The sequence below is a fragment of the Tenrec ecaudatus genome, chromosome X (assembly GCF_050624435.1).
Source record: "Tenrec ecaudatus isolate mTenEca1 chromosome X, mTenEca1.hap1, whole genome shotgun sequence".
Lineage (NCBI taxonomy): Eukaryota > Metazoa > Chordata > Mammalia > Afrosoricida > Tenrecidae > Tenrec > Tenrec ecaudatus.
The window spans coordinates 88,076,803-88,100,779 of NC_134548.1; the positions used below are offsets into that span (position 1 = coordinate 88,076,803).

Genomic DNA, 23,977 nt, shown 5'->3' on the forward strand with positions numbered 1-23,977 from the left:
TATTAGATATGCAAAGGTATTGACTCTATGGATCATTCAAAGTCTGGATAGCCTTGACAAGAATAGAAATTACAGAACACTTAATTGTGCTTATGTGTAATTTGTACACAGATTAAGAGGTACCTTTATTTACAGGACAAGGGAAAATTGCATGGTTAAAATCTGGAGAGTCGTGCATTAGGAATGTATCCTCTCACCATATTTATGCAATTTGTATCCTAAGCAAATTACCCAAGAAACTTACTTACATGAAGAATAATGTGGCATTCGGATTGGAAGAAAGTATATTAACTACCTTAGCTGTTCAGATGACACAAACTTGCTTGCTGAAAATGAAGCGGACTCGAAGCCCATGCGGATGAAGATCAAGGACTGCAGCCTTCAGTATAGATTACAACTAAATATAAAGAAGACCCAAATCCTCACAACTGAAACATTAAGTAAAGTCATGATAAATGGAGACAAAATGGAAGTTGTCAAGGATTTTGTCTTGCTTAGATACATAATGGATGTTAATGGAAGCAGCTGTCAATAGATCAATCAATGTGTTGCATTGGAAAAATCTGCACAGGACCTTTAATAGGGTTGAAAAGAATGGATGGTACTTTGAGGACGAAGCTTCACCTGACCCACACCATACTAACTTCAATGGCCTCATGCATGGAAAAGTTGTACATTGAGTAAGGAAGCCTGAAGAAGAAAGAATGCATTTGAATTGTTGGGCTGGAGAAGAATATTGAAGGTGTCGTGGACTTCCAAAAGGATGAACAAATCTATCTTGGTAGATGTATGGTCAGAGTGGACATCTGAGAGGACATCATCTTACATACTTTGGACATGTTGTCTAGAGAGACCAGTCCCTAGAGAAGACCACCATGTTTGGTAAAGTAGAGGGCAACAGAAGAGATAAAGGACCTCAAGGAGATGGTTTGACATAGTAACTGCAATAATGTATTAAACCACAGAAATCATTGCAGGAATGGCTCAGAACCAGGCAGTGTTTGCTTCGGTTGTGGAGAGTGCCACTATGGGTCAGACAGACTCAGTGGGACCTAATAATAACCGCGCCTAGTGCTTTAGTGGGAGTTTACAGACAGTGGGTGAAAGAGCAAAACCGGCAATTTCAATTCTCAATGGTTTACTTAGGTTTTCTACCTGTTTTTGTTAATTCAGACAAGTAGTGTGTTTCTAGGAATTTGTACATTTCATCTAGATTTTCAAATTTGCTGGAGTATGATTTTTATACTATTCTTTCATGAATTCCTTGAGGAGAATAGGAATCCCAGAACATTTCATTGTCTTCATGTGGAACTTGTACTTGAATTGTGGTGCTGGGGAAGAATATTGCAAGTGCCTTGAACTGCCAAAAGGACAAGCAGATTTATATTGGAAGAAGTAAGACCAGAGTCATATACTTTGGGCATATTGTCAGGAGAGACCCATTCATGGAGAAGGACATCATTTCTAGTAAAGTGGAAGGGCAGAGAAAGAGGAAGACCATTAAAGAGACGAGTTTATACTGGCTGAATCAATAGTAGCAGGCTGAGAAACAATTGTGAGGATGGGTCCGAGTCAACTCTGTGACACCTAACAACAAATTCTCTTCCTCTTTATACATTTGGATCTGTTAAGATGTTACTAATGGCATTTCCTATTTGGTTATTTTCCTCTTCCCAACTTAGATTTTAGTCTATCAAGTAGTTTATCCATTCTATTGACCTTTTCAAAAAACCACACATCACTGGTGGCTTAGTGTATTGGGCTGACAATCATAAGATTAGGAGTTCAAACCCACCAGGTACTCCATAGTAGAATGTTGAGGCTTTCTGTTCCTGTTACTATTTACAGTCTCAGAAAATCTAGAAAGCATTCTTACTCTACCCTATAGGGTTGCTGGGTTAGTCCAGCTAGACTAGAGAAACAAATTCATAAACACGCATATGTGTATAAGAGAGAATTTTATATAAAGGGCAATTGTACATTAAGAAAGCATAACAACCTAGTCCAGTCCAAGTCCATACGTCTGATACTAGTCCATGTATCTGATACCAATCTATAAGGTCTTCTTTCTGAGTCATGAAACACATGTAATGATGCCAAATGTAGGACAATCGCAGGCTAGTGGGTGGAAAGTCTTTGGATCCAGTGGCGTTGTAGGTACCTCAGCACTGGCAGGGGGCTCCTCCAGTTCCCAGGGCATGGGGTCTGTCAACTTAGTGCCACATGCCTTGTCAGTAGAGCGTTGTCTCAGGGAGTGAGCAGAGAGAGACACGTCTACCGCCTCCAAACAGGAAAAATACCAGAGTTCCAAGAATTCTCAGAAGGCCATGCCCATACAGAGGCCTCATTGGCTATATCCTGATTGACAGCCTAGACTCCACCCTGGCTCCAAAGTTTATTTTTGTTATTCCCTGGGGACTTTATTGCTCTGTTCCCTTTGCTGTTCTGTTGCACAATCTTAGTGTTTCACCTCAGTGTGGTGGGTTCAAATCAGGTACAATACCCACACTGTGTCTCCAGTGTAGCACTGTGGGTCAGTGAGGGACATCCTGTCTCATAGTCCCTATGGTCCTCTCTGTGCATTGGCTGCTCTGAGCAGGAATATTGCCCATGGGGCTTAGTGGGCCAGGATATTTTCCACTCTCTCTTCCTCCCCTTTCATTTGCTCCTGTGGTCTCTAATCAGACATGTCCCTCTCACTGAGTTGTAGCTTCAGTGTTGTCCTCTGAAGTGAATTCTTCTGTGGGGAAGAGGGGCTGGCCATGTAGTTGGGGTTAGGGTCGGGCCCTCAGGCCTCTTTATTGGTTCCCTGCTTCCTGCCAGTATGTTGCATTCACGACTTGGAGCACCAGGTTGAAATCTGGTCCCTCTTTCCCTGTGGAGAGACAAACAATACCCTCCCTTTGGGAGGGTTAGTGCCCCGTTCACCCGGACTAAATCCAGAGATACACAGCCATCTAAAAAGGAGGTGGAAAAAAAGAAAAAAGAGATGTGGGGTGCAGGGGAACTAATATTTATTATTGGTGTTATGGTAGTTACATAATCTGGTGTCAATTTGGGACCTGAGGGGGTTAAGAAGGAGAGGGTGGAGTCTAGTCTGTCAGTCGGATCATAGCCAATATGGCCTCTGTGTGGGCATGGCCTTCTTCTGAGAATTCTGGAACCTCCTGTATTTTCCTCCTTGGAAACAGGAGACATTTTCTCTCTTGACTCACTCCCTGGGAGACACTCGACTGACAAGACACATGGCGCTACCCCTGGGAGCTGGAGAAGCCATGGATCTACCCTGATGCAACCAGACCTCTGGAGCCAGAGAAGTCACGTAGAGACCCCTGCCAGCACTGAGATGCTTACAAAGCCACTGGATCCACAAGTCTTCCAACCCACTGGCCTGTGATCCTCCTGCATTTGGTATCATTGCATGTATTTTGTGACTCTGAAAAGGACTTTATAGATTGGGATCAGACATATGGGCTAATAATGGATTTATAGACTTGATCTGGACTGGACTGGGGTGTTTCTCAATATTCAATTGCTCATGTATATACAGTTTTTTTTCCTATACACATTTGAATGTCTCTGGATTTGTTTCTGTAATCATCCCATACTAACACAGATGTCATAATTTGAAGGGATTTTATGGGGCTAATTATTTTCCTCTGAATTCCCTAGAACCCCATTTCCAGGACAAAGAGACGGGTAAGGCTGATCATTTGCATAAGATTTGATACCGAGTTGCCCATAACATGGCTCTCAAACAAACTGGATTGCTCAACAAAATCATAGACCTTTAGATGTCTTCTGCCTGTCAAACCAACCTTTCCTTTCCACACTGGGAAGCATGTCGTTCCTGATTCAAATCTACAGAGTTAAAGCCCCATCTGAAGTCAATCCAGTCCTTCAATGAGCGCTTTCTACCGTAAAGCAAGCTACGAATTCAGAAAGAAAAGTGAAATTTTCACTTGAGAAGTATGTTTGCTCCCCAAGAGGTGAACCCCTTACAATGTTTCCTTTTCACCCACTCAGTACCTTAAATAAAGGGGAATAAACTACACACAACCTTAACCATCTGAACAAAAAGCAAGGGTTGTATGTACACCGTGTTTCACCCTTTGTGGAGCTAACCTACCCATTTACATGTCCACTTATCAATGTGCCAGTGAGGTAATGAGCGTGCAAGCATCATAATAATGATTGCCGCAGACCAGTAGTGCCGAAGCTCAAAGACAAGCTGCATCCTTATTTTCAATAGTCCACATTTGTCCTAAATTCACAGCCGAATTTATTACTGTTGAAAAGGGCCACAAGACTCCAGGGACTGGGATATTCCTTCATAAATCCTGCATATCCCATTGCCTGTTGAAAGATAAACTCAAAGCTTCTTCAATTATCATTTGAGCCTCAACATAAAATAAAAACAAAATTCCTCTCATGTTAATGTCTTTCATACTCTACAGATTATGTACCGGTAAAATAAATCCACATAAATTCTCACATTGTGGTGGATATACACCTGAAGCCAGAAGAAGAAGATATAATTTATCTACGTTAAAAACCATCAAAGTAATTGTAGCAGTATAAAGAAAAAGTTTTAAAATAATAAATAATAATCTTTGTTACAAATTCAAACTTTTAAAAAAATTCAAACTTTTTACACTTCAATTCTGACTTATTCAAGTCATTTTTTCAGAGTCTATATAAACACAGTAGATATCAATATGTGTCATTATAGAGAGCAACCAAAATCAGCATAGTTGAAGGGAGAAAAGACTAATTTGACACTTTTTATGGTGAAATATTCGCTTGTTATACTTTTTTTTTTTAAACCTATTTTATCTGAAATCAGTACAGCCAACTCTACTCTATTTTTGGTTAACAACTGCAAGGAATCATTGTTTTTCATCTTTTTACTAATGCTTTATACCAAATGTTTATATTTTAAATGTTGGAATTGCAAGTTATGTAAAATAATATTTGAGGCAAACACTAAGAAACAACCTAGGCAAAAAAATACACAAAAGAACAGATATGACAATGCAAGAAAAAACAGAAATAAAAAGATAAAGAACATACAAGGCATTCAAAGAACAAATAGAAAAAATAATGCAGTAGATATTTCATTTTCAATAATAACCTTATATGAAAATGGCTTAAACTCCCCTGAGAAGAGAGAGAGAGGAAAATTGGATTAATTTTTATTAAAGATCAATCTGTTTGCTGCCTACATGAAACATACTTGAAGGATTAAAAAGTGACTAAAAGTAAAAAGATGAAAAAAATGAAGCTAAATATTTAGCTTATTTCTTGAAAATATTGTATACTTGGTCTTCATATTAAAGGCTTAGGACGTTTTTTGGAATAATTCCATTTTCTCTCAATTCTATTTTTTCCACAAGCTTTTTGAAGATGCTGTATATTTTCCAATGATGTGTTTTTTGGTTCGCTTTTGTAGTATCCTTTTTTGTTTTGTTTTAGTGAGGGAGTTTGGTAAAAAAAAAAATTTTAAGTCTCTTTGTTGATGCAATTATTTATTTAGTGCTCTTTCTTTAAATTAATATCTGTAAGTAATAAAAGCAGAGTTGTTCTTGTGGCAAATTTTCAGAGCTTCTATTTACTTGGGAATGTTCTGATTTCTTCTTCATTTTTGACTGACAACTTTGTTAAGTAAAGAATTCTTGTTTTCCTTCAATATTTTATATGTATCATTTTATTGCCTTAGCGCCTCCAAGGTTACTGGGGAGAAATCCACAGTAATTCATATGGAAGAACCTTTATATTATACCCATAATACATGACATTATGCTTTTCTATTACTACTTTCAAAATTTTCTCGTTATCTTTGGTTTTCAGGAAATGTATTATGGTGTGATAAAATGTGAATGTCTTAGATTTTCTTCAAATTGGAGCTCTTGTAGCTAACTGTATTTTCACCCTTGGATCCCTATTCAAGCCTCAGGAATTCTCTAATATTATCTTATGGAGAATTATTTCTATGCCTTTATTCTTATCATGATATTCTATAAATCTAACACTATAATGTTAAATTTCTTCATTGAGTCCCATATTTCCATTTGGTATTGCTTATTTATCTATGCTCTTTTCTCTTGTTTCTGTTAGGACAATATTTTCAATTGTCTTGCCTTCTTTTTAATTTATTCTATCTTCTGTCTATTAAAATATTTTGTTGAATGGTTCTCTGCATTTTCTGGATCATTTATTTTTCTTCAGTCCCAGTGATTTTCTTTGGTTTACTTTTACTGTTTTCAATCTCTTTATTTAGTTTCTCATTTTGTTCCTTATTGTTTTCTGATATCTATTAGTTGCTTCATGTATTTGATTTATATATATGTATATATATGTTGTTTGCTTTCTTTAAATATATTTATTCAACCTCCTTGACAATATTTAATCCACCACTTGTCTTTCATTTTGCTGTACTATGGTGTTTTGTGTGTGATTGCAATGTTAAAAACTATGCCACTGGTATTTAAAATACTAGCAGTGTTCACGGAGAGCAGGTTTTAGCTCAGTTTCCAGACTCAGAACAGACTACTAAAAAGGAATAGGCTGTCTCTACTGATGGATAATTCACTGAAAATCTTATGAATATCACTGGATCATTGTCAGATTTAGTTCCAGAATATGAGCTCTCAAGCTGTAAAGCACTCAAAAGACAACTCGGAAAGCGCTGCTTTATCAAAGAAAAGTAGACCTTAATAGTGTGGCTGGAACAAAGTTTTCACAAACTTTTCTCATGGAGAATGATTCAAAATAAGATGAAATGGCTGCAAACATCCATTAAAAATTTCAACATGGATAGTCCAAAGTATGAATCAAAGGAAATTGAACATTATAAAAAGTGGAATGGAATGCATAAAACCCAACTTAGTTATTAGTAAGTAAAAATGAACTGGTATGGAGTTTACGAATCAGATAATCATGATTTACTATTTGGGAATGACAACATCAAGAGGAATGCTAACACATTTGTGGTCAAAATAAAGATCTGTATTGAAGCACAATGCTGACTGTGATAGGAACATATATTACTTTTAAGACCAGGTAATAAAGCTGTTATTAATTTTTACACATCAATCACTTAAGCTGGTGATACCAACTTCTTTAGTCTGAGATTGATCAAATATGCAATCAAGATAAATGGACAATTATTGATAATTAGTGTACAAAAGTGGGAAACAACCCAGATATAGCAGTAGTTGGAAAATATGGCCTTGGTAATATAAACAAAGCCAGATATAGAAAGAAAGAATCTCACAAGACAAACAACTTTTTCATTGCAAAGACTTTTCTTCAGCAAAGTAAATTGTGACTATACATGCGAACTTCACCAGATGGAATATACAGGGACCAAATTGACTACATCTGTGGGAATAGACAATAGAGAAATTCAATAATCATGAGCCAAAACAAGGCCAGGGCTGACTGTGGAACAGGCTATCAATTGCACATATTAGTTCACTTTGAAGATTAAAATAAATCTATAATATCCAAGATAAAATGTTGAATATATTCTCCATGAATTTAGAGATCATCTCAAGAACAGATATAACACATTTAAAATGCATGTCAGAAGATCTGATAAGTTCTGGCATGACATTCAAAACACCATATACAAATAAAGAAAAAGTCATTAAAAAGAAAAAACCAAAATGAATATAAGAAATTATCTCTTGAATGTAGAGGACTAAATAAAATGGACGGAATGATTCAGTAAAATAATTGAATAGGTAATATCAAAGAGCAGTTCACGAAGACAAAGTAGAGGAGTATAATTAAATATGAAAGGACCTGGACATAGAAAACCAAATGGAAGAACATGCTCAGCATATCTCAGGCTGAAATAGCTGAAAGAAAACCCAAAGCCTACAATTGCAATGTTGAAGAATTCAGCGAGAAAGATATTTGACAATGCAAGAAGCATTACAAGAAGATAAAGAATACACAGTCACTGTACCGAAAGCATTCATTTACCCATTTCAAGAGATCATATAATAAAGAACCAAGTCTAGTAGGAAGGAAGAAGAAATGAAGGAAGAAGTCCAAGTTGCACATAAAATATTAGTGAATAAAAGGAATTGGCATAATACCCATAGATTTTTTTCAACAAACTGATGAAGCACTTACCTGTCACAAAATTTGAAATGTAGTCCAAACAATTGGAAAAGATCCATAATTGTTACCATTAAAAAGAAAAATGACCCCAAACTATATCATCAATATCACGTGCAAGTCGACTTTTGCTGAAGATAATTCAACAATTGCAGCAGTTCATTGACAAGGAACAGCCAGAAATGTACAACAATTCAGAAGTGGATGTGACATGATGGAGTCAAATGGATCTTAGCTGAAATGAGAGGATATCAGAAATATATTTATTTTCTGGAAGTGAGGGTGAGGATAATGTACCTCATGGACTTTCAGTATGTTCATATAAGAGACAAATCTCTAGAAAAAGACATCATGCTTGGTATAGTGGAGGTGCAGTGAAAAAGAGGAAGATCGTCAAGGATATGATTGACACAGTGGCTGAAACAATGGGCTCAAATACAGCAATTGTGAAAACAATGTAGAACTTGACATTAGTTTGTTCTCTTATACATATTGTCACTATGAGTTGGAATTGACTCAATTGCACCTAACGACAACAGCATTTAGGAAATAGTATTTGGTACTATTGTCTGGAACACTTCTATTCTGTTCTCCATAGAATTCATTTTCACATTTTTCTTGTGATTTCTAATTCTTCTCTTGTGATTTGTATATTTTGGGACCAATATATTCCATTTTAATATCTTTTTAATGGTTTAACATTTGAGTTTTTAAATTTTTCACAGAAATGTGTATTAGGTTTTTCTCCACTATTTTCTCCTAAGTACCACTAGAGGGTACTCTTGTCCTTAGACCTTCCAGTGCGGAGTCAGCTGTTCCTTTTGTGGTTCTGTATCTGTTATTCTAGGCTTTTAACCATTTGCCATGTATTTTAGTTGGTTTGAAGTTTCAAGGCTCTGGGTGTTTACTCTGGCTGGTTCTCTCCAGGGTGGCTGATTTTTTTTTCACTGTTGTGGGAGTTCGTCTGTATTCTGCACATTTTGCTACAATCCAGACTAGACTCTCGTGGCTGTTTCTTTCCTTCCCTTTGTCATATTAGTGAAAGTTTCTTCTCTGTGACTGTATATGCATTGTAGTTTTTCACCAAGATGGATGAAAGTGTTGGGGCTTGGACTTCCTAAGGTGAGAGTGGGAAGCACTTTCTGTCTTATCTCTTGGGCAACTATCTATATGTTCCTCTGAGGCACCGTTGGGCCTAGGAAGCCTGTTGTTTCCCACTGTGACCTGTGTGGCAGTTACATAATCTGGTGGCAATTTGGGACATGAAAGAATTAAGAGTGAAGGGGTGAAGTCTAGTCGGTCAATCGGGTCATAGTCAGTGAGGCTTCTGTGCGGGCATGGCCTTCTGAGAATTCTGGGAACTGTGGTATTTCCTCCTTGGAGGTGGGAGATAGTCTCTCGGCTCATTCACTGGAAGACACACTCCATGGCTTGAATCTCTCAACATCTATGAAAAAGCTAGTCCATATCTCATTGATTTCTGGGTTTACCTTTACTCTGTAACACTTGTGCTATCATGCAAAAGTCTGAAATCCCAGTCTGTGCTTCATTGTTCAGTGAGTTAGTTGTAGGGGGATAAATGGGAGCGACTATTTACACAGTCATCTAGCCCTACCTCAACCAATTGTTTCTTTTGTTTATATAATTGTTGTAAAAGATCATGAGCTTTTATGATTTGGAGTCAAGGAGACAGCATACTACATGCCATACTTGGCTGTTAGTACATAAGCTAACTAACTGATGTACAGTGACTCATCATTTGGAAAGAAGTAGTGTGATTGATCATCAATCATCATCTACCTCTGTGGTTTATCTAGTGATTTATGTAATGAAGAAATAGGATTGAAATTTGTACACTAAGGAATTAACCACAGTTAATATGCCATGGTAACTGAAATTTGAACCATGCTGGAGAAATTTAACTAAACAGTGGTAAGTATAATTTGTACATATCATAGTTGTGCAAAAAGAGGACTACTTGCATTTAGAAAAACCTCAAGGAAAGGCTTGGTAGAAGCTTGCGTATAGTAGAATCCAGTAGGTAGTAGAATCCAGTGCTAATAGCAGTAGTTTATAGGACACTTGAGTAAAGACACTAATGAAATAACAAAGGTCCCTTTTATTAAATGTGACCCCTCCCCCATTAAATACTCAATATCACCTGTGGAATATTGTCAGGTGCATACACATTTAATAAAAAGTCTCAATACAGTATCACTCACCTGATGAGCTATAACAGTGGTTCTCAACCTTTCTAATGCCAAAACCCTTTAATACAGTTCCTCATGTTGTGGTGACCCCAACCATAAAATTATTTCCGTTGTTACTTCATAACTGTAATTTTTCTACTGTTATGAATCATAATGTAAATATCTGATATGCCAGATATATTTTCATTATTACAAATTGAACATAAAGCCTAGTGCTTAATCACAAAAACAATATGTAATTATATATTGTGAAATATCTATTTCTAATTACAAAGAAATGAAATTTTGTCCTGAAGCATGGTGTGGCATGGGTAACAGTCTTCATGCTAGGTACTTGTATGTGGGTGTATCTGCATGTGGGTGGACCCGCCTGGAGATGAATAGAGGACCAGCGTCTCGGTTCTTAAGACCATCAGAAATATGTGTTTTCCCATAGTCTTAGGCGACCCCTGTGAAAGGGTTGTTCAACCCATAAAGGGGTCGCGACCCACAAGTTGAGAACCAATGACTTAGAGAATCATTATTAGCAGGTCCAATAAAATTGAACCTACTCCTCCTCAGAAGAATTAACTATCTTTGTAATTTCTAAATAAACACTGCATGCAATTTACATTACCAGGTCACCAAGCTTTAGTGAGTTTTCTTTCTCATTTATTGCCCCAAACTTTTGCTGCTTGAGGTCCTAGCTCTTTTATTTTGAACTTCTTGCCTCCACTACTGTGTTAGTTTGCGTAGACTAGAGAAACAAATTCATAGACACTCATATGTGTTTAAGAAAGAGTTCTCTATATAAGAGCAATTGAATATTGAGAAAACATCCCATCCCAGTCCAGATCAAGTCCATAAGTCTGATATTAGCCCATATGTCCGATACCAATGTATAAATTCCTCTTCAGACCCATGAAGCACATGTAATGACACCAAATGTAGGAAATCACAGGCCAATGGGTGCAAAGTCTGTGGATCCAGTGGCAATAGAGACATCTCAGCACTGGCAGGGGTCTCTACATGGTTCCTTCAGCTCTCATTCTCTGACTGCATCAGGGCAGCTTCATGTGACTTCTCATGAGAAATGTCTCGCATGGAGTTAGTAGAGAGAGAAAATGTTTCCCGCCTCTGAGGAGGAAAACCAGAGTTTACAGAATCCTCAGGGGAAGGCCGTGCCCACAAAGAGGCCTCATTGGCTATGACCTGATTGACAGACTAGACTCCACCCCTTCACACTTAATCTTCTCAAACTGACAAGTGATTATATAACTACCACAACTCCATAATTTATCTGCATAAATCACTACATAACAGTGATCTGCAGCAGACGGTCTCTCTCAACTTAAGTCTCAATATGGCTTCCACCAGTGATGGGATTAATAAAAAGTAACAAATAGATCGTTGCTCTAATGACCTGTTTAGGTATAAAAAATATTGAAATGTAGCTTATCATTTCATGACATTAATATTTAACTAAGAAGAATAAAAGATGTACACAAAATTAGATTATATTATAAGAAAGAGTTTGAAAATATTTATGAAAAATATTAAATAATACCAGAAAAACATAAAACTGCTATTTAAGATATTTCCAGAAGAGAGGCAGCAAGATGGTGACCAGTTAGACAGCTCACGCTGGGACCCATGTGGATATTGGTGAGTGGGTAAGTCTGAGGGCCGAGTAGGGGTTCAGAGGCTGTAGGTTAATTCCCATGACAGCCAGGGGGCTTCCTTGAACCAGGAGCTGACTCCCACCCCATCTCCTACACATGCGGCAGCATCCCAAGGACCTGGCTTGCTGTAGGAAATGGACCAGCCTGAGTCTACATTGCTGCAGACTGCCTTGCCACAGCCGGCAATAGCACCCTGAGCCTGCCAACCAGCCATCAGAGGCTTGCGCAGCTGTCGTTTGATACATAAAGGGCATGGGGTTCTCCTGCTGCACATTGATGGAGTCCACCTGTAAGACCAGCACTCTCCTTCCTACCTTTTTCCTACACTTCCTGTTGTTTCCCAGCCTTCTAACAGATGGGGCTGGGTCCTATTTCCTACTGGCCTGCCTGTCCGAAGTGCCCAACCCCTCCCCATGCCCACACCTGGAGCTGTTTGCTCCTGCACCCTGGCCAGCACTATAATTCAGACAGAGGCCTTCACAGCTTCGAATGGCCCCTACAGAGGCTGGAGAGTTGCTGGAGCACAATGCAGACTGACCTAAGAGCCTGAAATCTGAGAGAGCCTCTGACCCTGCCTTCCAAACAAAAGATTCCCAATAGGCGAGGCTGCGAGGGAAACTGGAAATGCCAGTGGGACAAAGGTGAACCATCACCTTAGCTACCGCCACCCGCAGAAACATTCCTTCCAACCTCCCAAACAGAGAGGCCTTGCTCTCTAACTCCCAGGAATGTGCACTGTGTTCCTCCAAAATGAAATGTAAGCAGCAATCTGCCTCAACAGCCTCAACAAGAAAACAGGCAAAACAAAATCCAAGATCAGCACGACCTTTGATCTCTTGACTTCTGCTTCCATGAGCATTGATTGTGTATCAAAAAGACAAAAGCCTTGACAATTTCAAATTTTTCTCCATTTACATGATGTCATATTTTGGTCCAGTTGTGAGGGTTTTGGTCTTCTTTACATTGACATCATCCATACTGAAGGCTGCCATCCTTGATCTTCATCAGCAAGCGCTTCAAGTCCTTCTCACTTTTAGTAAGCAAAGTTGTGCCACCAGCGTATCACAAGTTCTTAATAAGCATTTCTTCAATCCTGATGCCACATTCTTCTTCTTATAAGCCAGTTTCTCTGATATTTTGCTCACATATAGTTTAAACAAGTATGATGAGAGGATACAACTTTTCCTGACACACATCATTCCTGATTTTAAACTATGCAGTATTTCCTTGTTCTGTTCACAAAACTGCCTCTTGATTTATGTACAAATTCCTCTCGAGCATAATGAAATGTTCTGGAATTCTCCTTCTGCAGTATCTTCATTCTCATTCTTCTCTATTAACCATATTTTGCTTTGATCCACAGAGCCCAGTGCTTTTGTGTGGCCAATAAAATACAAGTAAACCTCTTTCTGGCATCAGCAATTATATCCCTTATTAAACAGTTTTTGAATCCATTCTGAAGCTCCAGCAGTTCCCTGTCAGTGTTTTACTGCAACAGTTGCTGTAAATGTTATTGGATGCCCATCAGTAAAAATTTTCTTGCATTTGATATCAATGATATTGTTCTATAGTTAGAGTGTTCTGGAGGGTCACCTTTCTTTGGAATGGACACAGATATGGATATCGTCCACTCGGTTGCCCATGTCTTTCAAGTTTCCTGGCATAAAGGAGTGAGTGCTTCCAGTGTTTCTTCAGCTAGTTGAAGCATTCAATTGGCATTCCATCAATTCCTCGAGCCTTGTTTTTGGCTAATGCTTTCAGTACAGCTTGAACTTCTTTCAGTACAATTGATTTTCATAAGCTTCTTCCTGAAATGGTGGAATATCTACTAGTTCTTTTTGGTACTGTGACTCTGTACCATCTTATATTCACGTTTCCTGCATCATTTAATATTCTGTCCATAGCCTCTTTACATTGAAACTTGAGGCTTGAATTTTCTCTTAAGTTATTTCAATTTCAGATGTGCTGAGGGTGTTCTGCTTTGTTTTTTTTTAATCTAGTTATTTGCCTATTTCATGATATTATTTGGCTTTTTCTTCTCTAGCTGCCCTTTGAAATTTTCTATTCACTTCTTTGACTTCATCTTTTCTTTCATTTGCTTTAGTGACTCCTCAATTAACAGCAAGTTTAAAACTCTCCTCTGACTTCCATGCTAATATTTTCTTTCTTTCCTGTCTTTTTAATGACTCTTTGATTTCTTCATGAATGACATTTGAGATAGTTAAGGTTTATTGTGACAACCTGGCCAATAAACATGTCGGATTAATTGAAGGGCAGAGAGATAAATGGCTAAGTGAGCCTCACATTTCTAGTTCTCAGGTCTCTTGCTTTCTGATGGTCGGGCCAGGGTGCAGCTGCCTTAGCCAGTCCCCTGCTTCATCTGGCAAGGCTCACTTCCTGCAAGATAACCCTGAGGAGAAGCCACATGGACTTACCCTGATGCAGCCCTGTGTGCTGGAGCAGCCATGTAGAGACCCCAGCCAGTGTGAAGATGTTTACATACTCACTAATTCAGCTTTCTCCTGCAGTTGGTATCATTGTGTGTGTTTTGTGAGACTGAGGAGGACTTTATAGATTGGTGTCAGACATATAGGCTAATGTTGGACTTGTGGGCTTGAAAAGCACTGGGTTGGGATGCTTTCTTAATATATGCTTACCCTTTATATAAAACTCTCTTATATATATGAGTTTCTGTGGATTTGAAAAAAGCAGGGGTTATAAACCTAATCTCAGACAAAATTGATCTCAAAGTGAAAGCCATAACAAGGGATAAGGAGGGGCACTATATAATGCTCAAGGAAACAGTAGACCAAGAATCAATGAGCATAATAAATCTATACGTACTCACAGAGTGACCTGCGAGATTCATAAAATGGTCCAAAAGATGAAAAAAGAAATAAGAGGCTCAACCTCCACAGTAGGTGACTTTAATAAATCACTCTCTGAGAAAGATAGGTCACAGGGAAAGAAGTTTAACAAGATGGCTACAGATCTAAACATTACAATTAGACAACCTGACCTGATAGATACTTTCAGAACTCTCCCACCAAATACAAAAAAAGAAGTCCAAGTCTTCTCAAGCTCACATGGCATATACTCAAAGACAGGTCACAGGCTGGGACACAAGTCAAATATGTGTAAGGTCAAGCAATAGAGATCATACTGACTTCTCTCTCCAACAAGTATGCCATAAGGTTGGAACTCAACAAAAGGATGATTAAGAAAATAAGGATAAACAATTGGAGGGTGAATAACTCTCTATTGCAAAAGAAGTGGTTACTGGCCCAGATAAGACATGAAATGAGAAAATTTATAGAAACCAATGAGAAAGAATAGAATGTACTAAAACCTTTGGGATACAGCAATGTTTTATCAGAGAAAGTTTGATAGCAATACATGCACACAGGAATAAGGAAGAGAGACTTATGATTGATATGCCGGCACAAAACACACCAAGTAGAACAGAGACAAAAGGATAATCTTACTAATAGCAAAACACAAGAAATAATAAAAATCAGGGCTGAGATACAGGAGAGGGAAAACAAGAAAAGTATGGGAACAATTAATGCAGCTAAAAGTTGGTTCTTTGAAAGGATTAGCAGAATCAGACTGCTCACAAACCTAACCAAAGAAAGGAAGGTACAAATTTCAATAGAAAGGACAAGGGATGAAACAGGGGACATTGCAACAGACCCCAATGAAATCGAAAGAATAATTACACAGTACTACAAAGACACTCCAATGAAGTCAACAACTTGGAAGAAATGGACAAATACTTGGAAAAAATAATCCCTCCCTAGACTATCCCAAATGGACATCAAGAATCTCAACAGACTCATAGCAATAGAAGAAATAGACAAGGTTATCAAGGGATTACAAACAAAAAAAAATCCCCTTGGCCAGGAGATTCTCACAGGAGAATTCTACCAATCATTCAGGGAAGAACTGACACCAATGCTACACAAACTCTTTCAAAGCATAGAAAAATGGCAAACTCCAGAACTCTTTCTATGAAGCTAGTATAACTCTGATCCATAAAGCAGATAAGGATCCCACAAGAATTGAGAACTACAGACCAATATCCCTAATGAACATTGATGTAAAAGTCAACAAAATACTGGCCAATAGAATTCAAAAGTATATAAAACAAATAATTCAAGATGACCAAGTGGGATTCATACTAGGGATTCAACGTAAGAAAGACCATTAGTATTATTTTCTACATTGACATGATAAATTATAAGAACCATAGGCTAATATTGATAGAAGCAGAAAAACCATTCAACAATATCCAATGCCCATTCCTGTTTAAGACACTCAAGAATATAGGAATGGAAGGAAAATTCTTCACTAGAATACAAGCTATATATGCGGGAAAAAAACAGCAGCCAAAATGGTAGTCAATTGAGAAAAGAGGAAAACAATCCCACTGAAAATAGGGACGAGACAATATGCCCCTTGTCACCACTCTTATTTAACATTGTTTTTGAGGTCCTAGCTAACAACACAGTCAAAGAAAAGACATAAAAGGTATTTGTCTGGGGAAAGAAGAGGTAAAACTATTGTTATTCTCAGATGATATGGAAAATCCCAAACATTCCTCAAGGGAAGTGCTGGAAGTGATAGAGATTCTAATATGGAAGAGTGGAGGGATACAAGATCAACAAACAGGAGTTTATCAGATTTGTATACATAGGAGACCATGGAAGAGGGCCTCAAAAAGGTAGTACCCTTCACAATGGCCAAGCACAGATCGAAATATTTAGGGATATATCTGACTAAAAAAAAATATATATATATGTATGAGTAAAAGTACAGAACAGTATTACAAGAAAGCAAGAGTGACCTCAACAAATGGATGAATACCCGATGCCGGTGGATCAGATGAATCAGCATAGTACAGATGTCAGTTCTGCCTAAGGCACTATGTAAGTTTAATACTATCCCGATACAAATACCACGATCTTTCCTTAAAGAATTGGAAAACCTGATTACCAACTTCATATGTAGAGGGAGGAAGCCCAGAATTATCAGAGAACTCCTCAAGAAGAAGGACAAGGTTGGAGGGCTTGCACCTATTATACAGCCACAGTGGTCCAAACAGTGTGGCATTGGTATAATGACAGATACCCAGACTAATGGAAAAGGGCGGAAAACCTGGAAATAAAATCATCAGCATACAGACAACTGATTTTTGATATGGTCCCCAAAAATATCAAATGAGAAGAGGATGCCTCTTCAACAGTGGTGCTGGAAAAAAAATGGATATCTACTTACAGAAAAATGAAGCAAGACCCTTACCTCACTTCATGTACAAGAATAAACACAGGGTGGATCACAGACCTTGAGGTAAACCCTCAAACTATTAGAGCCATCAATGAGGGAATTGGGACAAACCTGAGGACTTTGGCTCAGGGAATACATAGGCTATGGGAAATCGGGAAGGACACAAACACAGAGGAGGCACAAATTTACAAGGGAGATACACTGAAGATAAAACACCTGTGTACACTGAAATAATTCTCCAAATGAGTAATAAGAGAGCCCACAGACTGGGAAAACATCTTTATCATTGACACATCAGACAAAGGCCTTATTGTTAAAATGTACAATACTTTGTTAGCTTACAATAAGAAAAGAAAACGTATTGCCCAATAAGGAGGTGGGAAAAGGACCTTAACAGAAGTTTCACAGGGGAAGAAATCCGAGTGGCCAATAAAACTATGAGAAAATGTTCCTGCTCATTAGTCATAAGAGAAATGCAAATTAAAACAACTATGAGATACCACCTAACACCCTCAAAGATAGGCCAATTCAAAGAATCAGAAAATAATAAGTGTTGGAAGGTTTGTGTTGAGATTGGAACTCTCATCCACTGCTGGTGAGCCTGTAGGTATGTACAGCCATTATGGAAATCTATTTGGCAATATTTAAAACAAATGGAAATGGAGCTAATATATGACATAGCAATCTCCCACTGGGTATATACCCAGAAGAGGCAAGAAACAAACCACTGTCAGACATCTGTGCTCCAATGTTCATTGCGGCTCAGTTCACAATCAAAAGGAATTGGAAACAACCCAAATTTCCATCAGTGGATGAATGGATTGAAAATTGGGGTCCATACATACACTGGAGTACTATGTATCGCTAAAAAGCAGTGATGAATGCATGAAGCACACCACTGCATGGGAAGACTTGGAGGAAATTATGTTAAGAAAAGTAAGCCAAGCACAAAAGGACAAGTACAACGAGTCCACTAAGGTAAACTTAAAAACCCAAAGGGGCATAGGGGAATATCTACTATATGCATACCTTCCTGGGGTGAGGTACCATGACAGGGGCCAGACCCAATCCAGATATGCATATGTCAGCTAACTAAAAAGGGGAGGAAAAGAAAGAAAAAAAGGACATGGATAGTGGGGAAACAGGGCTCTCACTCAACCAAGGGAAGGGTATTTTTCATATCTCTACAGGAGAGGGAGAGACCAGACTTCAACCTGGTGCGCCAAGACGTGAATGCAACTTATCAGCATGAAGCAGTGAACCAAGAGAGAGGTCTGCGGGGATGGCCCCAATCCCAGGTATGTGGAACCCCCCCCCCAAAGAATGAACTACAGAGGACAGCACTGAAGTTACAGCTTCAGTGCATCTGAACAGAACACACAGAAGGGTCACAAGAAAGAGATGAGCCAGTCATGGTGCAGTGTAGCTCTGACGAAACACACAACTCTCCTCTAGTTCTTTAATGCTTCCTCCCGCCATCATGACCCCAATTCTACCTTACAAATCCAGTTAGACCAGAGCATGTACATGGGTACAGATAAGAGTTTGCAACACAGGGAATCCAGGACATATAAACCCATCACGACCAATAATGGGATTAGCAATGCCAGGAGGGTAAGGAGAATTTGTGGAGAGAAAATGGGAGCCGATCACAATGGTCAACATCTAATCTCCTCCCAGAGGGATGAACAGAACAGCGGGTGAAGGGAAACAGCGGTTGTGTAAGACATAAAAACAAAAATTCATAAATTATAAAGGGTTCATGAGGGAGAGAGGAAAGGAGAGAGGGGACCGATGACCTGATACCAAGTGCTCAAGTAGAAAGAAAATGTTTTGAAAGGATGATGGCAACATATATAAAAATGTGCTTGACACAATGGATTTATGTGTGGATTGTGATAAAAGCTGAAAGAGCCACCAATAAAATGATTCAAAAAATGTATTTCCATATTGCTTCTTGATTGTCATCCTCACTTGCAATAGTCTTTGCTTTTATCCATGCATCATCAACTGTGTGATTTATCCATAACCATCTTTTCACTGTAGGAATAAGATCCCTCTCCTTTAGAGGTAGGTCAATTAGATAATAGTCATTAGGCTTAATATAAAGAGTTAGGTAACTTCTATTCTCTGAACATATTGTATTCATCTTGGAAATACTATTTCCTGCTGCTACTGAATTTATAGCAATTATTCTGATAATAGTTTTAGCTCATTGAGCACTTTCAGGAATTGTATAATTCACTCATAATCTCTCGTGGGAATTTGGGATATAACACAAAGCTGAATGAATGCTAGCATGCTACTTTTTTCTTTGCATGTGTTTACTAACTAACACATACAAGGCAATAAAATATAGTATTTCATCGAAAGTATGATGAGTCTTATGAACTGCATCAATAAATATTACAAGCATAGGTCTATCTAATTTTTTATACCTAGAGACATAATGAGCATTTTATTATGGTGTGTTGCAAATTAACATGCTGTGTTGTTAATGGAGATTAAAAAGATTACGAAATGTAAAATTCCACATTGAATAGATAGATGTCCACCCACCCAGATTAGAGACAACCCTGGTTACAAGTGCCATTTTAACAACTGTTTCACTGAACTCAACAAAACAGAACACTGGTTCTGCTGAATCAGTATTAACTGTTAGAATCCCACCACTGGCTGCCACCCTGTGAAATTCAATACATGAGCAGAAACCTCCACTACGTAGCCTTATACTTTGTAATCCATTAAAAAAAATTTTTTTGGTCCAGCATTGGCTATATTTGAAAGAACTCCACTTGAAAAGGTACCGTGTCTGCACACCCACACGATCGGAAAACCCCAGGTGGTACTAAAAAAGCCATGAACACCCATCTCCCTAAACACACACATGCACACACACACTCGTGCTTTCTCTGCAAACGCACTGTGCACGCACCCTCCACGTCCATCAGTGCACTGTAAACTGAGCTTTGGGCTGAGTCACAGCTCAGACACTGGAAGTAAACCTTTGGCAAGAAAAACAAAACAAAACAAAACCAGAGACTTTCGACTCCTCTTTCGTCGCAGTTAGAAGGGGTTTGGAGACGAGATTGGAGGTGAGGTGACACAGGCCGACACACTCACCCGGGGTCGACTCTCGACGCCCAGGTCAGGAGCATGGCTCTTGGCGTTGTGCAGTGCCAGCTGTGAGCTGCAGTCCTGAGGGGTTCCCGTGAGGAGCTCTGAACGGCACGGAAATCCTCCTCCCTCCTCTGCTCCCTCGGGTGTTTCTGGGCCACTGGGCCTGGCAGAGGCGCTGGCTTTATGAGGCAAGGCTTCACTTTTGGCCTTTCCTTGAGGTGGATGAATGGCGAGCTAGCTGCCTAAGTTTGACCCATTTCACGTACTCGGGCAGGAAGCTCAGCAGGAGTTGAGGATGTGGCCTGGGCAGGGAGGGCCAGAGGGCCTGGAGGTGCTGGCCAGTGGGCCTCAGGCAGGTTGTAGAGAGACCTGACTAATTATGGCTGTAATCTGAGTTTAAAAGGTTTAGGCAAGATCAGGCTGTACTTGCCTGGGACTCCCACTGCGCTGTCCCATTGGACATGGGCAAGCAGTGGAGAACCCTGCTCAGATGAAGACACTGGCCAATGTGGACACACACACACAAACACACACTTGCACCCTGAGAAGCCACCAGCAGGAGAACTTCCTTGGTGCCCAGCACAGGGAGCAAGAGCTGGTACAGAATGTGAGACGCATACTGCCTACAACTTGGAACATATGAAACTCCTGGTTCTTATGTCACAAGGCTCCTTTCCTTGTGCGGCCTGGGCTCAAAGGTTTAAACTGGACCCTCTCGCAGAATGACTACCGGGCTCTTCAAGGCCAGTCTCCTCCGCTAAAGTCGCAGTCGTTACTCAGGCCAGCCTAGAGGTCAGAGTCAGCAGACGGACCTAACAGTCAGGACAGTCCCCGCCCTGCAGCTCAGGGGCAGCGGGAGGCCCAAGAAGCATCTCCTTTTAGGCTGAGGCACTGAGGCTGCAAGGAACGCACACACACACACACACACACATGCTCCGAGGTTGACAGACTGACAGACACAGACATGACAACAACCAGACGTTGGGACTCCACATACTAAGTGCAGGACTTTAGGGGGGCAGAGAGGAAAGTACTGGGGCACAAGAGGCAAGGGCAGGAAGTCCCTCCAAATGGAAGTGGAGTGCCAACCTTCCTGCCTGGCCCCAAACACCTGCCTCCAGGGCCATGGCAAGAGTCCAGTCCGTAAGTGCAGCGTGCATTCCTAGCGCTTGAAGCGCCCGTCCTCGTCAAGGTGGCGCAGCAGACGGGGCAGCGGTCACCTGCAGGAGGCCGGGAAGCCCTGGCAGGCTAGTTGTACCAGCCCTTGATCATTGTGTTCAACAAGGGCCCCACCTCTTGTGGGCTCCTCAGGGCTTCTCCAAGCATCTTCTCGATGTTTCTCATTATGGCCACTTTCTGATGAGCTTTGAGAGGATATTCAATTCTCTTAGGGGTGGGGGCTCCCTTGTACCAGAAGTTCACAGTGATGGTAATCCCCCCATTTAGTAACGACTCTATGTGATGCCACCAGTACATTGGGATGTAAAGAACATCGCCAGGACCAACCACTGTTTCGTAGCCAACCACATTCTGGAAATTGGGGAACCTCTCATAATCGGGATTGTCAAAGTCCACCTGGCTCTGTCTGTCACACGGGTGACGGACGGGGTATGGGTAGAGGCACTCAAACTGATCCGGCGGGAATAAGATGCATCGCTTGTAGCCTTTGATCTGAGCAAAGAAGTTCTGTTGCTCATCATAGTGAGCAGGTGTCACATTTCCTTCCATGCCGATGAGTAGCAGGTTGGAGGTCAGCGGACCCCAGCCACGCTTTCCCTCCTGCTTATTAATCCAGTTCCAGTTAAAACCCAAGAAGTCCATGACAATCTTCCTGCCCACAGTGTCGTTCAGTGTTTGCTGCAGATACAACCGCTCTTCTCCTCCTCGTTGCTGTACATCCTGCAGCTTGTCAATAAACTCATGAAACTTCATTTCCTCCCTGTTAGACCTCGGCTTAAAGTTCTGGAAGTTGGTCATTTTCTTCTCATCATAGTACAAGAACTTGTGGGTACTGGCACTGTACACAGAGAAGTCCCCATTGCCAATATTCTCTTGCAGGTATTCAAGGTCCCATTTCAGGGCCGGATGCACAAGATTAGTGTCGGTCAGTACCACGGGCTCCTCATTCTCAATCAGCTCCTCGGCCCGAGGGTCGCTCTGACTCAGCCGCGGGATGGGCCGGGTAGGAAAGCTGTAACTGCGCAGTTGGGACTCATCCCTGGCGGAGTTGGGGGCTTCAGCCTCTTCCCCGGGCCCTCCCGAGCCCGAGGAGGGAGCCCCCGCCGGAGTCGCCACCATCTCCGCCGCTACGGCCGGCCCCACCGCCATTTTTAAAATTTATAAATTAATTTGTTCAACCAATATTTCTGAAATCAGTATTATATGCCAAAGACAGTGCTAGACACTGGGGACAGAATTGTGAACAAATACGCAGTCCTTAGCCATATTCAGCTTATATTCTAGTGTCAGAGATAGATGTTAATTATATAACATTATATATATGAGTAATTAATTACACTGAGATAAAGAAGATGATTCGATTAAAAGCAAGGAGGGCAAGATGACAATGTAAATAGTTGCTTCATGTGTCTCTCTATAAATAAATCCATAAAAATCAGCAGAGACAAAGATTTTGTGGTGTGGATTCAGATGGCAGTTGAAGTGCTTGAGAGCTGAGGTGAGTCTCAATCTAGAAACAATTAGAACCAGGAAGGTGGAAGAAGTGCATTTGCTGACTACCAGCACCTTACTGTTCCCTTAGTTCACTGTGTATAAAAAGGCAACATCTCGGAAAAAAAAAACCCTCCCCCCGAAAAAACCCTAAGATGACATCTACACTGAGGATATACTTTGGATAAGAGATACTTAGGTAAATAACCTTGGAAATGTCCCACATAAGGGGTCGGACACCATTTTGGTCCAAGTCAAACTGAAAGACCATGGCAGCATATTAGCACAGCATGTATTTGAAATCCATGGAACTTAGGATACTATAGTTTGATTAAAGTAGTCAGGTTGCCTGTGGAAATTCCCAAACAGGGAAGCCAAGAAGGCACCTGGGAATCTTAAAGACTGTGTGTGAGTGTGGTAGTTAGATAATTTTAAGTCAACTAGACACTCTTGGCTTGGTGTGGAATCAAACCTGTCAATCAGGTCATAGCCAGATGCTGTCTCCTTGGGGATGTGACCTTCCTATAAGGAAGATCCTGGAAACTGCTCTTTCTCTACCACTGACCCAAAGAGCTGCCAGAGCCTTGCCATGTGTCTATCAAGGTTAGATTCACTCGACACTGCACCTGCAGGTCTGTGAACTTCCTGCATTCTGCATCATTGCATGTGGTTGTGCGAGTCGGAAGAGGGACTTAGGGACGAGTATTAGACTGATGGACTTGAGTTGGACTGAGCTGAGACACTTTCTTGAAACATAATTACTTCTTTATTTGAAGCTGTTTATATACATATATAAGTGTCACTGGATTTATTTCTCTAGTCAACCTAGCCTAACACAGTCTCATTAAGTCTCACTGTTACCAGAAGTTAGATGATATTAGGTCCCAAGTCAACAGTTGA

At 40.1% G+C, this 23,977-nt stretch overlaps 2 pseudogenes; both read right to left on the bottom strand.

The window, feature by feature from the left end:
* LOC142433501 (DNA repair nuclease/redox regulator APEX1-like) overlaps positions 1–21,567 on the bottom strand; it is a 48,888-nt pseudogene extending 27,321 nt beyond the window's left edge.
* On the bottom strand, positions 21,389–22,720 carry LOC142434406 (hypoxia-inducible factor 1-alpha inhibitor pseudogene; annotated as a pseudogene).
* Between the last annotated feature and the right edge of the window lie 1,257 nt (positions 22,721–23,977).